Raw genomic sequence first — 13535 nt, forward strand, 5'->3', positions numbered from 1 at the left:
AACAGCTTTAATGAAGTTTAAACCAAGAGATTAATAAGATCTAATACACTGGAGATTACCCATTCAACATTTGAGAAATTCCCATTTTATCTAACATTCCAGGGAGGAAATAGGGATGACATACTCAATTCTGTAATTACTTCCTGCTGGCCTTAGGACACTGTTCTCAGGGTCCTGGAAGGCCAGAATGTCAGTTTACTGTATATGCAGTCGTCTCATCCAGCTTTATTTTCTTTCTGTGAAAAAAAATCTACAAACACATCCTCAACTCTAAAATTAATATAGGTCGAGACTTTTCATAATTCATTGCAAGGGCTATTTTTCACCTTACCTTAGCAAAGGTCACCTTGGTGCCATTATGCCAGATCTGTCTGCAGCATATCTGTTTGCAACTTTTATCCCCTTAAGTTGTTTTCAAGGAGCTATATTATGCTCCACAATTTCTTTTCATTATTAATCATATATGTAGTCCTTCCATTGGAGGAGCCATTTGTAAAATTCAGCATAACGTCCTTTAAGGAATTTTTAACAATAACATTAGCAAAATATAGTTGTGCAAATTGCAGCAATGATCATCTGGGAAAAGACCATTACTCTAGCCTTTGAATCAAGCAAATACAAATGTCCAAAAATCAATATCTTAAAATTATTAATTAATATATGAGATACCTTGATCATATTCAATTCTCTGCTAAACTATTGCCTAGACTTCATTCTGTTCTTTTGTATTAGACAAGCTACTGCTTTAAAATAAAAGTTTAATATCCTGACTGGCAAAAATAGTAAGGTGCTGCCATAAAAAGCATTTTTTATAAAACTGCTATAGAATAAGTTTTGTACTTAATACATACACTTGTCATAGCTAAATCATAATTAATATACTGTAATTGCTGATTATTGTATACTCTACCTGCTCGAGTATGTGTCTGGCAGCTTCTATAAGCTCTCTATTGGAAATCGGCTCATTGCTCCCTTTAAGAATTTTACTTTGTAGCTCAATATCTCCCATAAGAATATTACAACTAAGGCTTTAACCATTATATACCTAATTAAAAGTTTGTAAACTATTCTCTTCTTAATTTGAGAGTTTGCCTAGCTGATAGGAAAATGGAAAAAGAAAGCATATTTAACTAATGATGCTGGCTTAATTAGACATCAACATGTAGAAGAATGAATGTAGATCCAACATCAAACTGAAATCCAAACGAATCAAAGACCTCAACATAAAACTAACCACATTGAACCTCATAGAAGAAAAGTTAGAAGTACACTTGAATACACTGGTACATCTCAAACACAGCCTAAGTGGCACAGACATTGAGAAAAACAATTAATAAATGAGATCTACTGAACTGAGAAGCTTCTGTATAGCAAAGGACATAGTCAACAAGACACAATATCAGCCTATAGAATGAGAAAGTATCTTTACTAATCACTAATCCACTTCAAAAACATACAAATCAGTCATCAAAAGAACAAATAATCTAATAAAATTATATATTACAGACCTAAACTGAAAACTCTCAACAGATGAACTTGAAATGACTGAAAGATACTCAAGGAATGCTCAAACAGAACATCCTTTTTGTCTTAGTGACAGTGTCCTTTGCTTTACAGAAGCTACTCAGTTTCAGGAGGTCCCATTTATTCAATGTTGCCCTTAATGTCTGTGCTGCTGGGGATAAACGTAGGAAGTGAACTCCTGTACCCATATGTTGTAGAGTACTTCCAACTTTTTCTTCTATCAGGTTCAGTGTGTTCAGACTAATATTGAGGTCTTTAATCCATTTGGACTTGAGTTTTGTGCATGGTGATAGATATGGATCTATTTTCATTCTTCTACACGTTGACAACCAGTTCTGCCAGCACCATTTGTTGAAGATGCTCTCTTTTTTCCATTGAATACTTTTAGCTCCTTTATCAAAAATTAGGTGTTCATAAGTTTGTGGGTTAAAATCAGGGTCTTCTACTCGGTTCCATTGATCGACTTCTCTGTTTTTATGCCAATACCAAGCTGTTTTCAATACTGAGGCTCTGTAATAGAGTTTGAGGTCAGGGATGGTAATGCCTCCAGATGATCCTTTATTATATAAGATTGTTTTGGCTATCCTGGGTTTTTTGTTTCTCCATATAAAGTTGATTATTGTCCTCTCAAGATCTGTGAAGAATTTTGATGGGATTTTAATGGGGATTGCATTGAATCTATAAATTGCCCTTGGTAGAATTGCCATTTTTACTATGTTGATCCTCCCTATCCAAGAGCATTAGAGAAATGCAAATCAAAACTCTGAGACTCCATCTTATCCCTGTAAAAATGAACAAGATTAAAAACATTGCCGACAATGTATGCTTAAAAAAATGTGGGATAAAGAAAAAAAATTCCTCCAGTGTTGGTGGAAGTGCAAACTGGTACAGCAGCTTTGGATACTAGTTTGGCGAATTCTCAGAAAATTAGGCAACAATCTCTCTTGAAACTCAGCAATACCACTTTTTTCCCTATATTGAAAAGATGCTCAACCATACCATAAGGACATGTGTTCAACTATGTTCACAACAGAATTACTTTGTCAGACAGAATCCGAAAACAACCCAAAATGCACCTCTTCTACACATATGATAAATGAGAGCCATCATCCTTTTCCATAGCCATAAATACCATAACATATCTTGGAGTAACTCTAACCACACAAGTGGAAAAACCTGTATGATAAGAACTTTGCATCTTTCAAGAAAGAAATTTAAGACATTAGAAAATGGAAAGATCTCTTATTCTCTTGGGAAAGTAGAACCAACATAGCAAAAATGACAATCTTACTGAAATCATCCTACAGATTCAATGCAAATGCCCATTAAAATGATAACAAAATTCATTACACACCTTGACAAAACAATCATCAATTCTATAAGAAAAGAGAAAAACTCAGGATAGCCAAAACAATCTTAAACTCTTGTACAATCAAGGAACTTCTGAATGCATCACAGTCTCTGACTCTAAAACTTCCTTACAGAGCCACAAAAATGAAATCAGATTAAAAATGGATATATGTATCAAAGGAAATGATATCAATACACATACCTATAAACTACACATTTTTGACAAAGAAGCAAAAATTGTGAAATGGAGAAAAGCATATTCAACCTGCTTATCTATTTTTAATTGTCCTTAAGTTGCAGTTCCCTGAGGTTAGCTTTTCTGCAAACATGCCTCTCCAACTCCTAGCTGAAGCTGGGCCTCAGGGCAGCAGGGTAGCACACAGCCACTCTCCATTTGTAACCTTCACTCAAAGCTCTGGCTGGTGTAGCTGCATTGATTTTTAACAATCTTTTTTATTTTAACTTGTAATCATAAAATTAATGGAATTCCTGAATCTTCTCCTCTTTTCTATTGACTGATTCTGAGCTGCTGACTGTGTGGTGTTAAATTTGTTCTCTAAATTTACTCTGTTTTCTACTTGCCTTGCCCCCCAAGGTGGGTTAGATTTAGCTGACTATTGCACCTGCATGTGGCTCTCCAATCTCAGTTGTAACCAAGACAATTCTTGCGTCAAAGCCATCTTCCCCTCACTTTTCCTACCCATTTAGCAGTCATAAAAGTTGCTTTTCTGATGGAGGAAGGTCATTGGCTAATAAAGAAAACTGCTTGGCCCTCATAGGTTAGAACATAGGTGGGTGGAGTAAACAGAACAGAATGCTGGGAGGAAGAGGAAGTGAGCTCAGATGCAGGGCAGCTCCTCTGAGAGACAGACTTGATAGCTCTCCTCTCTGGGGCAGACGCGATGAAGCTCTGACCCAGGATGGACATAGGCTAGAACCTTCCCGGTAAGCGCACCTTGGGGTGCTACACACATTATTAGAAATGGGCTAGTCCAGATGCGAGAGTTAGCTGAGAAGAGGCTAGATATAATGGGCCAAGCAGTGTTCAAAAGAATACAATTTGTGTGTTGTTATTTTGGGGCATAAGCTAGCCAGGCAACCAGGAGCTGGGGAGGCAGGAACACAGCCCGCAGCTCCCCATAACACTTTTCTGCAACTATCAGGCTTACAGATTTTAAATATTTTTGCCATTGTTTCTGTTCTTAACTTCCTTTAGCTCTTAACTTGTATAGCTGAATTTCCTATTATTTACAAATTTTACTCCTGATTTAAATTTTGTACCTTTTCTCTATACTTTTTAAAATTCTATCATCTACTTCTAAGCTCTCATACTCACACATTCTCCTTTGGTAAAATTTTCTCTCACAAGTTCCTCACATTCAACCCCATACTTCTAGTCACTTCCATATCTACCTATGCTTGCTCTGTATGCTAGCTCTGTCATGTTGGCTAAATTACCACTTCTTTTTGGGCATCCTACAAATTACAAAGAAAGGATCAAAATAACATCCTGACCCTTATGTCTGGAAGGGTATGTGACAACTTCAGGTGTGGATCATGGCTTGAGAGTCTGATTGCCATACCAAAGAGAAATATGGACTCACACAAAGGTCCTTGGAAACAAGAAACATATCACAGAGGTCTAGGTGTCACCTACATTGCCCCTCTGGCTGGCTCTTGCATGGCTGGTTCCATCCCTGGTTAGCCTGTATTTCTGAAATGTTGCTGTGTCAATTAGTCTTCAGATGTCTGCCACGGTACTTGTGCATCTGCTTTCTCTGATCTCATCTCTGATCTCTCTTTGAGAGTCTGTTCTCCCTTCATGCCCTTTGCCTTAGTTACTGTTCCATTGCACTGGTAAATCACCATGACCAGCACAGCCGAGAGGGTTCACTGAAGCTTACAGTTTCAGAGGTGAGGCCATGACCATCATGGTCGGGAACATGAAAGCAGGTGGACAGTCATGGTGCTGAAGCATTAACTGAGAGCTTATATCTCATCCATGTAGGAGGTAGACAGAGCACTATTTGGGAAAGGCATGGGCTTTGAAAACCTCAAACCATCCTTGGTGACACATCTCCTCCAACAAGGCCACACCTAATCTGTCCCAAACATTTCCACCAACTGGGGACCAAGTATTCAAAGATCTGAGCCATGGGGGTTATTCTCATCCAAACCACCACACCCTCTTACTCTCACACCTGTCCTCCCCACAAAGATATTTGTGTCCCTGTTGACTCTTTCTAGTATCACATATTTTAGTTGTATATTTTTTTTATGAAATTTATATCTCTAAATGTGTCCTTGGATCTTTAGTTTTTCATCCCCTGTCCTGCCTCAATGCCCAGAACCAGTCTCTACACCACTCTATCAGGATTTTTAGCAGCCACACTCTCCATCTCTGTGACTCTATTGTGTTGGCCTCCTTCACACAGCCCTGGACCTCTGCCCAGGTTTTCCAAACCTCCACCACCAGACCCCAAGCCTCCACCCTGATTCCATCATCCATGCTCCACATTCGTTTACCAAGTTCTTCATGGAGATTAGACAAAATACCTTGAAGAAGTTTTAAGCCTTTCTTTGGCCAAAATATAAACTAATAAAAAAATTATACCTAAGAGTGGTATTGGGTGGGAACTTCCCTCCCCTACCCAAAGGACCATCCCCCACTCACCACCTCCAGGAAGATGGATCAACAATGGCCATGTCCCCAATACACAGAAAGCCCCACCCTGATCTTCTAGGAGGTACCATATCACTTCATGTCCACCCAGGGTTAGAATAGGCTGAAGTCCATGTAGGCTGTGGCAGTATCTCCATATTTCCCCTTAGCTGCAGAGTCAAGGCCCAGACCTCAAAAGTTGACCCGAGTAATGGGTCCTTCCTCTCACTGGATCACACTGCCCAGTTTTAGGTGGTCTGGGTCTCATCAGGTTAGAACCCTATCCTGAGCTCTGTGATTTCACATGATCATCTCTCATAAAAGCTTTCTTGAGTGCTCTTGTCCCAGATTTTCTGAGAACCTTCTAGCTTTGAACATTTTGAGTTTCACAGACTCCACATGTGAAGTGCTGCTCTCTATCATGGAGAACACAGTACATCTAGCAGAAATTGTGTCCCTACCAACCTTCCCTCTGTTCCTTGTCAAAAGAATTCTAGAAGCTTCTCTAGTGTAGGGACATAGCCCCACCCATTGGGGGCGTGTTCGCCTCGGGCTAATGTTTACGGATAAATCTGCCGGGCGTGAGCCCAGCAGCCCTTTTTCTTTTGCTCTGCTTTTCCGGTACACCACGGGAACCTGTGGTCCTGTAAGTTTATTTCCTTATTAAAGCTGTATATATCTATATAATCTGTCTACATTCATTTGCGCCGCCACATTTGGCGTCCCAACGTCGGGCTATTTTGCCCCCGACCCAGCATGGGGGGGGCGCAAGCTCCACCTTTCCCAGCTAGTTGCCTGAGCTCAGGAAGGCGATTTACAGCGCGCTCCCTGCTCGCTTTCCCTTCCCCCACTCCAGGCCACTACAGTCGCAGAGCAGCGACCCCCCACAGAGCAGTTAATAGCTCCCTGCTTCTTCCAAACCCTCACTGCCTGATTTAAGTGAAGCACCCGCGGTTTTGAAGTAAAAGCCACCAACCCCTTCCCTTAACAGGCAGTACAATAATTTTTGTTTTGAGTTAATTGTTTCAGACCGGCTCTGGCTTAGACCACGTGGACTCAGGTGCATTTCTTTAGCCACCACTGGCAGAAAAACTTCATTACAGGTACATAATTTTCTTTTATAAATAAGAAAAATGTCTGAAAACATTACCATTCAAGACTTTAACAGCCTTTTCAGTTGTACCATGTGGGAGATTTTACAAGAAGTGTCTGTAAGCCCACAGATATGGATCTTTCTGGGATTCGTAGTTTTCCTTGGTACTGTATGGTTTGATAATAGAAATATGATAAAGTCTTTATGAGACGAGGTTGAACGTTTAAAAACAATTGAGAATGACAACAATCTTCTCAAAAATCAGTTTGAAGTTCTCCAGGCAGAGAACAGATCTTTGTTTAACACAACTCGACAAACTGAAAAAAATTTAGAAGAGGTACAGGCTGATGTTAAGGAGAAATTCATTACTATGGAAGAGGGAACAGCTGATTTGGATCGTAAGCTTCAGTCCCTTTCTGAAACATTAACGGCTGATATTAAGGAGAAATTCATTACTATGGAAGAAGGAACAGCTGATTTGGACCGTAAGCTACAGTCCCTTTCAGTAGGAACTGAAACATTAACTGAGAGAATCAAAACTGCTGAATGTGACAATCGGATTTTGTCTAAAGCTTATGACAGATTGACAGAAAGATTATCTATACAAGAAGGCACGGTATATGCTATAAAAATTATGTCCAAAGATGAGACGTTATCTCTAATGGACAAACTTCATACTTTAGAATCCTCAATGAAGGCTTTAGAACATAATTCTGGACAGGAGATTCAGACATTAAAGAAGGCAATGGTGAATAGAATTGAAAAGATTGAGGAATTTCTAAATTCTGAGGAAGAAGAGCAAGAGGTAGAAAGGCATATTTTAACTAAATCTGTGGGTAAATCCCTCCGGGACAATTCCCACAAAGCTCTACCTACAGTTCTACCTGCCTTTCCAGTTGTAACAACAGAGAAAGTAGTTGGTTCCAGAAACCCTAGGGTCATCAAGGAAGATACATGGGAACCTGTCCGTATGAATGATCTCAAAGAAATTAAACAGGCTGTAATGACTTTTGGAATGAATGCCTCTTTTGTTAAAGAGATGCTAAGATCTTGGCCCACGACGAATAGGGTCACGCCCAATGACTGGTTTCAACTGAGCTCTGCTGTCCTTGAGAGTGGAACGCAATTGAAATGGAAATGCTTATTCAGGCAAGAGGCTAGACTTTTAGAACAGCAGGAAAGAGCAAAGGGAATTGAGATTTCCATAGATCAAATTTTGGGAGAGGGGCTATTTTCTGAGCCTCAGGAACAAGCTAATTTGGATGAAAACATACTCTCCGTGTGTACTACAGCAGCCTTAAGGGCTTGGGACAGGGTGCAAGACCCAGGACAGAGGATGGAATCATTTGTCAGAGTTAAACAGGGTCAGAGAGAACCCTTTAGTGACTTTTTACAAAGAATAACTAAAGCTGTACAAATAGGGATATCTGACCCAGAAGCAAGACGTATAATGATCGAGACTTTGGCTTATGAAAATGCAAATGTGGAATGCAAAAGGATTTTGGGACCTTTAAAGCTCAGATCAGCGCCATTAGAAGAATGGGTCTTGCATACACTAGATGTTGATACATTTGACTATGGCACTGAAGCATGGGTAGAAGAAGCAATTTCCAATGGTAAAAGGAGACATCAGAATACCAAATGTTTTAATTGTGGCAAAATGGGTCATATGAAAAGGAATTGTAGACAACGGATTTTCAGAAATAATAATAATGCATCTTCTATAAATAACAGAAATAGGAGGACTCAGCCTTCAGGTTTATGTAGAAGATGTGGAAAGGGCAGACACTGGACGAATGAGTGCAGGTCTACAAGAGATAGACAAGGCAACCTGATACAGATGGGAAACGTGAGGGGGGGGCCTCACAGGCCCCCATGGCAAACATGGTTCAGTCATTTCCAGTTACTACAGAGAACGTGACTCGTCAGGACAATTAGAAAGCCCCATGCCTACTGTTACAAGCAATAATGATCAGAAAGATGAGTTCCGTGTGTTTTGGCAAACTTCTATAAATGACCAAAGACCAAAGCTGAGAGTGTGTGTAAATGGCATTTTTATTACTGGCCTGCTGGACACAGGTGCGGATGTAAGTATCATTACCCCAGAATCTTGGCATCCATATTGGCCTCTTCAGAATGTAAATGTTCAGCTCCTGGGAATTGGAACCCTATCTCGAGTAAGGCAGAGCACGAGATGGGTTGAATGTATAGGACCAGAGGGACAAATAGGAAAATTAAGGCCATATGTAGCCAATATTGCAATGAATTTATGGGGTCGTGACCTATTACAACAATGGAATACCCAAATTAACATTCCTGCTACTTCTAGAGCCTATATTTCTGGGGATAATATTAAAAGATATTACAAACGGAGAAAACCGGCCATTCGGGCTGTACAAGAACAAGCAATTGATGTCCCTTCAGAGATACCAACAGCCTTGCCTTTAAAATGGTTGACTGAAAAACCAATATGGACAAAGCAATGGCCTTTAGCTGAGGAAAAGTTACAGGCTTTAGAACAGTTGGTACAAGAGCAATTAGATGCTGGACATATAGAAGAATCTACCAGCCCTTGGAATTCTCCTGTATTTGTGGTTAAGAAAAAATCAGGTAAATGGAGAATGGTGACAGATCTCAGGGCTATCAACAAGGTTATTCAACCTATGGGCCCTCTGCAATCTGGAATTCCTTTGCCCTCTTTATTGCCAAAAGGATGGCCTCTCATAGTTATTGATTTAAAGGATTGTTTTTTCACTATACCTTTACAAAAAGAAGATAGAGAAAAATTTGCCTTCACAGTGCCTACTTATAATAATTCTCAACCTTCGAGGAGGTACCACTGGGCCGTCCTCCCCCAGGGTATGTTAAATAGCCCCTCCCTGTGCCAATATTTTGTGAATCAACCATTGCAAATAATACGCAAGAAATTTCCCAAATCGATAGTATATCATTACATGGACGACATTTTGTTATCCGATTCAGACATGGATACCTTGAACAGACTGTTTGAAGAAATAAAAATACTTTTACCAAAATGGGGATTGCAAATTGCTCCTGAAAAGATTCAGAAGGGAGATTCTGTTAATTATTTAGGTTATAAAATAGGTTTACAAAAAATTAAGACACAAAAGGCACAAATTCGGAGAGATCGCCTACGGACTCTTAATGACTTTCAAAGACTATTAGGGGACATTTCCAGTCTACGGCCAGCTATTGGGATAACACCTGATCTAATAATTCATTTGAACAAAACCTTGGATGGTGACAAAGATTTAAACAGTCCCAGAGAATTAACAGCTGAAGCAGAAAAGGAACTGACGATGATTGAGGAAAAATTACAACAGGCACATGTGGATAGGGTAAATCCAGAGCTCGACTGTATTCTCGTCATACTACCATCAAAAATTTCCCCTACAGGAATTTTAATGCAGAGAGATGATATTATCTTGGAATGGATCTTTTTACCACATAAACCAAGTAAGAAACTGAAAACTTATGTAGAAAAAGTCTCTGAGTTAATTATAAAAGGCAAGTTGAGACTTCGTCAACTAGCAGGCATAGACCCAGCAGAAATTATAGTGCCTTTCACTGCTGATGAACTAAATAAATTATGGGAAGATAATGAACCATGGCAAAGAGCTTGTGCTAATTTCTTGGGAGACATTAATAACAACTATCCAAAAAGCAAGAGGCTTAACTTCATAAAGAGAACTTCTTGGATCCTTCCTCGAATCGTTCGTGATACTCCAATAACTGGAGCCCGTACGTTCTATACTGATGCCAATAAATCAGGGAAGGCAGGTTACAAATCAGAAGACTTGGGTAAGGTGGAACAAAGTCCTTATGATTCTGTCCAGAAGGCAGAATTATATGCCATTCTTATGGTGCTAAGGGATTTTAAAGAACCTATTAATATAGTTACTGATTCACAATATGCAGAAAGAGTTATTTTACATATTGAAACTGCTGAATTTATACCTGATGATACAGAACTAACCTCTTTGTTTATCCAGGTGCAAGATTTGATTAGGAACAGGCTTTGCCCTATGTACATAACACACATCCGATCCCATACGGGTCTGCCAGGTCCTCTAGCACAAGGTAATGCAGAAATTGATCAATTATTGATTGGTAGTGTGCTACAAGCCTCTGAATTTCATAAAAAACATCATGTTAATAGCAAAGGTTTGAAGAAAGAGTTTTCTATTACATGGCAACAAGCTAGGGAGATTGTAAAGAAATGCCCTACTTGCTCTTTCTATAACCAAACGCCACTGCCTGCAGGGGCTAATCCAAAGGGCACCCAAAGGAATGAAATCTGGCAGATGGATGTGTTCCACTTTGCAGAATTTGGCAAATTAAAATATGTTCATCACACCATTGACACGTATTCAGGCTTTCAGTGGGCAACGGCTTTAAGTTCAGAAAAAGCTGATTCAGTTATCACTCATTTATTAGAAGTCATGGCTATCATGGGTATACCTACACAAATAAAGACAGATAATGGTCCTGCTTATGTCTCTAGGAAAATGAAACAGTTTTTTGATTATTACAATATCAAGCATGTTACAGGTATACCATACAATCCTACAGGTCAAGCAGTCATAGAAAGATCAAATCGAACTATAAAGGATATGTTGAACAAACAGAAAGGGGTGGAAAACACCCCCAGAAATAGGTTACATAATGCTTTGTTAACCTTGAATTTCCTCAACGCTAATGAGAAGGGAACATCGGCTGCAGAAAGACATTGGATAATGGAAAAGTCTACTGAACTAAATCAACCAGTTTATTTCAAGGATGTGTTGACCTCACAATGGAAGCCAGGAGATGTGCTGCGTTGGGGAAGGGGATTTGCTCTTGTCTCCACAGGTGAGGAAAAATTGTGGATTCCAACAAAATTGATAAAGGTTCATTTTGATGAAGAGAAGCCAGTTGGGAAAGATAAATAACAATTCAATCACATGGATGGCAATCATACTGATGGTAAGTAATACAGATAGGTTGGGGGTAGGGTTCTCTTCTTATCTCCACAGGAAAATATCCATCTTCAAAGAATTTAAGGTACCCCTAATATTTAATTACTGATGGAGGGACTTGTTCTGTAAGTATTAATTTATATATATATATATAATATATATATATATATGTCTTAAACTTTCTTTGCTTTTCCTCATATCTGTGTCTTTCTTTATATGTCAGTATATGTCCTTGTTGTTAATGTTTAAATTTCCCATAACAAGCAACAAATTTTCCTACAGTAATCTTTAAAGTTTCCAGGATGAAGATGGGGCCCCACAACATCAACTCCATCTGGTTTTATGACGTCATGATTTTTTTTTTAAAGCGCTAATATTAGACCTGTTTTTTGGTACCAACTACAAGAGACAATTTCGAATGGTGCACATTTTTGACAACACTCTGGTCGGACCTTCTCAAAACGCTCTGAGACTAGTTACAATTTTCTTAGGTCAAAGGTTAATTTGGAAATTTTACCATCATTTGCTTTCACAGGACCCCCTAAGAAGAACGTCGCCCCCATGTCAGCTAGAAGCAATCTTAGAGGACGGCATCCCCTCTCCCAACAGAGTTTGCCCTCAGGGTTGGGGACATCTTTTAATGGTTGGTTTAGGGTTGAGGGGATGGGGTGATATTTTTTTTTTTGGAAAAAAAAAAAGAAGAAGAAGAAGAAGAAGAGGAAGAAGGGGGTAACTGGTTTTTTGGGATGATTGGTATTTGTGAATTACTGTTTATAGAAAATTGTACTGGTACTGTTTCTTGTATACTGATATGTTGAATATTGAATGTGAGTGTTCCTACCTCTATTTTTGTATGAGTATGCTTATAACTTTGTCTATATTGTATTGATACATCTACCATATTACATTGTACATTTCTACCTCTGATACTATGACATTGTTTACAGTTGAAGATCATTGTCTTCATATATTGCACAGTTGTTTATTCTTTTAGTCTTCAAAGTTAGATAGGTATTGAGAATTATATGTTTGTCATATTTATTTTTAAGTTTATCAGGTCTTTTAGTTACATAGAGATTATATTTAGTATAGATAGTATGATCTTCAGCCTCTTCGAAGAGCTGTAGAAAATGGCCTTTAATCTAACCTAAAATTTCTATGCCAAAGAGACACAATTACTCCTGGCAACACCACTCTACTCCCGAGAGAACGTTGAGCACCAAAGACACTCCACTGGGAGCTTGTCTTCTTGGCAGAACTGGCCTTTGGGTTAAGAAAAGCCCATACCTCAACTTCTGACAAAGATACAGAATATCCCTAAGTGGATGAAACAGGATTGTCTTATCTTGCCAAGACAGGGTAGGATAGTCCTAAGAAAGTTCCTTGCCTTTAATAATGGTATGCCAGTTATGTTAGGCCTTAGCCAAAGTTGGTTGACTCAACATTGCAAACGAGACTTTGGGTGATTGCCCAGGTAGTCAGTTGTCTCTGTCAATTGTTGCACATTTTGGATATCTCTCGATTGTTAAGTAATATTTATTCCCTTCTCAGATCTTTGACGGAGTTGAAGATTATATAATTGTAGTTACTCTCTATGTTATTTAGACTCCTTGAGATAGAATGTTTAGCAAAAGTTTTGTTCTCAATATTGTTTGTTATATTTATTATTTGTTATTATTGTATATAGTTGTATTTGGTTTGGTTCTATCTTATTTAGACAAAAGGGGGAGATGTAGGGACATAGCCCCACCCATTGGGGGTGTGTTCGCCTCGGGCTAATGTTTACGGATAAATCTGCCGGGCGTGAGCCCAGCAGCCCTTTTTCTTTTGCTCCGCTTTTCCGGTACACCGCGGGAACCTGTGGTCCTGTAAGTTTATTTCCTTATTAAAGCTGTATATATCTATATAATCTGTCTACATTCATTTG

Source organism: Chionomys nivalis, chromosome 2 (genome assembly GCF_950005125.1).
Source record: "Chionomys nivalis chromosome 2, mChiNiv1.1, whole genome shotgun sequence".
NCBI classification, from domain to species: domain Eukaryota; kingdom Metazoa; phylum Chordata; class Mammalia; order Rodentia; family Cricetidae; genus Chionomys; species Chionomys nivalis.